Consider the following 3,588-nt stretch of genomic DNA (forward strand, 5'->3'; position numbering starts at 1 on the left):
GCCCGTTTTTGGGCTGTTTTGGCCTGTTTTTGGTCTGTTCTGGCGTGGCGCGGTGACCGTCGTGAGCGGAGCAAAACGTCAGCCATCTCAGCACCTTGGAACCCCCCGGGTGGCACAGGGCTGGATGGGGCTTTCGTATAGCAGGGACGGTGCTGCCTCACGCTTCGCTCGCTGTTCGCCGCTCGCCGCTCGCTCGCGCAACCTAAAATGGCCAGTTTTGGCCCGTTTTTGGGCTGTTTTGGCCTGTTTTTGGTCCGTTCTTGCGTGGCACGGCGACCGTCGTGAGCGGAGCAAAACGTCAGCCATCTCAGCACCCTGGAACCCCCCGGGTGGCACAGGGCTGGATGGGGCTTTCGTATAGCAGGGACGGTGCTGCCTCTCGCTTCGCTCGCTGTTCGCCGCTCACCGCTCGCTCGCTCAGCCAAAAATGGCCAGTTTTGGCCCGTTTTTGGGCTGTTTTGGCCTGTTTTTGGTCCGTTCTTGCATGGCGCGGTGACCGTCGTGAGCGGAGCAAAACGTCAGCCATCTCAGCACCCTGGAACCCCCCGGGTGGCACAGGGCTGGATGGGGCTTTCGTATAGCAGGGACGGTGCTGCCTCACGCTTCGCTCGCTGTTCGCCGCTCGCCGCTCGCTCGCGCAGCCAAAAATGACCAGTTTTGGCCCGTTTTTGGGCTGTTTTGGCCTGTTTATGGTCCGTTCTTGCGTGGTGCGGTGACCGTCGTGAGCGGAGCAAAACGTCAGCCATCTCAGCACCCTGGAACCCCCCGGGTGGCACAGGGCTGGATGGGGCTTTCGTATATAGCAGGGACGGTGCTGCCTCTCGCTTCGCTCGCTGTCCGCCGCTCGCCGCTCGCTCGCGCAGCCAAAAATGGCCAGTTTTGGCCCGTTTTTGGGCCGTTTTGGCCAGTTTTTGGCCTGTTCTTGCATTGCGCGGTGACCGTCGAGAGCGGAGCAAAACGTCAGCCATCTCAGCACCCTGGAACCCCCCGGGTGGCACAGGGCTGGATGGGGCTTTCGTATAGCAGGGACGGTGCTGCCTCTCGCTTCGCTCGCTGTCCGCCGCTCGCCGCTCGCTCGTGCAGCCAAAAATGGCCAGTTTTGGCCCGTTTTTGGGCCGTTTTGGCCAGTTTTTGGCCTGTTCTTGCATTGCGCGGTGACCGTCGAGAGCGGAGCAAAACGTCAGCCATCTCAGCACCCTGGAACCCCCCGGGTGGCACAGGGCTGGATGGGGCTTTCGTATAGCAGGGACGGTGCTGCCTCTCGCTTCGCTCGCTGTCCGCCGCTCGCCGCTCGCTCGTGCAGCCAAAAATGGCCAGTTTTGGCCCGTTTTTGGGCCGTTTTGGCCAGTTTTTGGCCTGTTCTTGCATTGCGCGGTGACCGTCGAGAGCGGAGCAAAACGTCAGCCATCTCAGCACCCTGGAACCCCCCGGGTGGCACAGGGCTGGATGGGGCTTTCGTATAGCAGGGACGGTGCTGCCTCTCGCTTCGCTCGCTGTCCGCCGCTCGCCGCTCGCTCGTGCAGCCAAAAATGGCCAGTTTTGGCCCGTTTTTGGGCCGTTTTGGCCAGTTTTTGGCCTGTTCTTGCATTGCGCGGTGACCGTCGAGAGCGGAGCAAAACGTCAGCCATCTCAGCACCCTGGAACCCCCCGGGTGGCACAGGGCTGGATGGGGCTTTCGTATAGCAGGGACGGTGCTGCCTCTCGCTTCGCTCGCTGTCCGCCGCTCGCCGCTCGCTCGTGCAGCCAAAAATGGCCAGTTTTGGCCCGTTTTTGGGCCGTTTTGGCCAGTTTTTGGCCTGTTCTTGCATTGCGCGGTGACCGTCGAGAGCGGAGCAAAACGTCAGCCATCTCAGCACCCTGGAACCCCCCGGGTGGCACAGGGCTGGATGGGGCTTTCGTATAGCAGGGACGGTGCTGCCTCTCGCTTCGCTCGCTGTCCGCCGCTCGCCGCTCGCTCGTGCAGCCAAAAATGGCCAGTTTTGGCCCGTTTTTGGGCCGTTTTGGCCAGTTTTTGGCCTGTTCTTGCATTGCGCGGTGACCGTCGAGAGCGGAGCAAAACGTCAGCCATCTCAGCACCCTGGAACCCCCCGGGTGGCACAGGGCTGGATGGGGCTTTCGTATAGCAGGGACGGTGCTGCCTCTCGCTTCGCTCGCTGTCCGCCGCTCGCCGCTCGCTCGTGCAGCCAAAAATGGCCAGTTTTGGCCCGTTTTTGGGCCGTTTTGGCCAGTTTTTGGCCTGTTCTTGCATTGCGCGGTGACCGTCGAGAGCGGAGCAAAACGTCAGCCATCTCAGCACCCTGGAACCCCCCGGGTGGCACAGGGCTGGATGGGGCTTTCGTATAGCAGGGACGGTGCTGCCTCTCGCTTCGCTCGCTGTCCGCCGCTCGCCGCTCGCTCGTGCAGCCAAAAATGGCCAGTTTTGGCCCGTTTTTGGGCCGTTTTGGCCAGTTTTTGGCCTGTTCTTGCATTGCGCGGTGACCGTCGAGAGCGGAGCAAAACGTCAGCCATCTCAGCACCCTGGAACCCCCCGGGTGGCACAGGGCTGGATGGGGCTTTCGTATAGCAGGGACGGTGCTGCCTCTCGCTTCGCTCGCTGTCCGCCGCTCGCCGCTCGCTCGTGCAGCCAAAAATGGCCAGTTTTGGCCCGTTTTTGGGCCGTTTTGGCCAGTTTTTGGCCTGTTCTTGCATTGCGCGGTGACCGTCGAGAGCGGAGCAAAACGTCAGCCATCTCAGCACCCTGGAACCCCCCGGGTGGCACAGGGCTGGATGGGGCTTTCGTATAGCAGGGACGGTGCTGCCTCTCGCTTCGCTCGCTGTCCGCCGCTCGCCGCTCGCTCGCGCAGCCAAAAATGGCCAGTTTTGGCCCGTTTTTGGGCCGTTTTGGCCAGTTTTTGGCCTGTTCTTGCATTGCGCGGTGACCGTCGAGAGCGGAGCAAAACGTCAGCCATCTCAGCACCCTGGAACCCCCCGGGTGGCACAGGGCTGGATGGGGCTTTCGTATAGCAGGGACGGTGCTGCCTCTCGCTTCGCTCGCTGTCCGCCGCTCGCCGCTCGCTCGTGCAGCCAAAAATGGCCAGTTTTGGCCCGTTTTTGGGCCGTTTTGGCCAGTTTTTGGCCTGTTCTTGCATTGCGCGGTGACCGTCGAGAGCGGAGCAAAACGTCAGCCATCTCAGCACCCTGGAACCCCCCGGGTGGCACAGGGCTGGATGGGGCTTTCGTATAGCAGGGACGGTGCTGCCTCTCGCTTCGCTCGCTGTCCGCCGCTCGCCGCTCGCTCGTGCAGCCAAAAATGGCCAGTTTTGGCCCGTTTTTGGGCCGTTTTGGCCAGTTTTTGGCCTGTTCTTGCATTGCGCGGTGACCGTCGAGAGCGGAGCAAAACGTCAGCCATCTCAGCACCCTGGAACCCCCCGGGTGGCACAGGGCTGGATGGGGCTTTCGTATAGCAGGGACGGTGCTGCCTCTCGCTTCGCTCGCTGTCCGCCGCTCGCCGCTCGCTCGTGCAGCCAAAAATGGCCAGTTTTGGCCCGTTTTTGGGCCGTTTTGGCCAGTTTTTGGCCTGTTCTTGCATTGCGCGGTGACCGTCGAGAG

This window comes from Musa acuminata, unplaced genomic scaffold (genome assembly GCF_036884655.1).
Source record: "Musa acuminata AAA Group cultivar baxijiao unplaced genomic scaffold, Cavendish_Baxijiao_AAA HiC_scaffold_544, whole genome shotgun sequence".
Classification (NCBI taxonomy): Eukaryota; Viridiplantae; Streptophyta; class Magnoliopsida; order Zingiberales; family Musaceae; genus Musa; species Musa acuminata.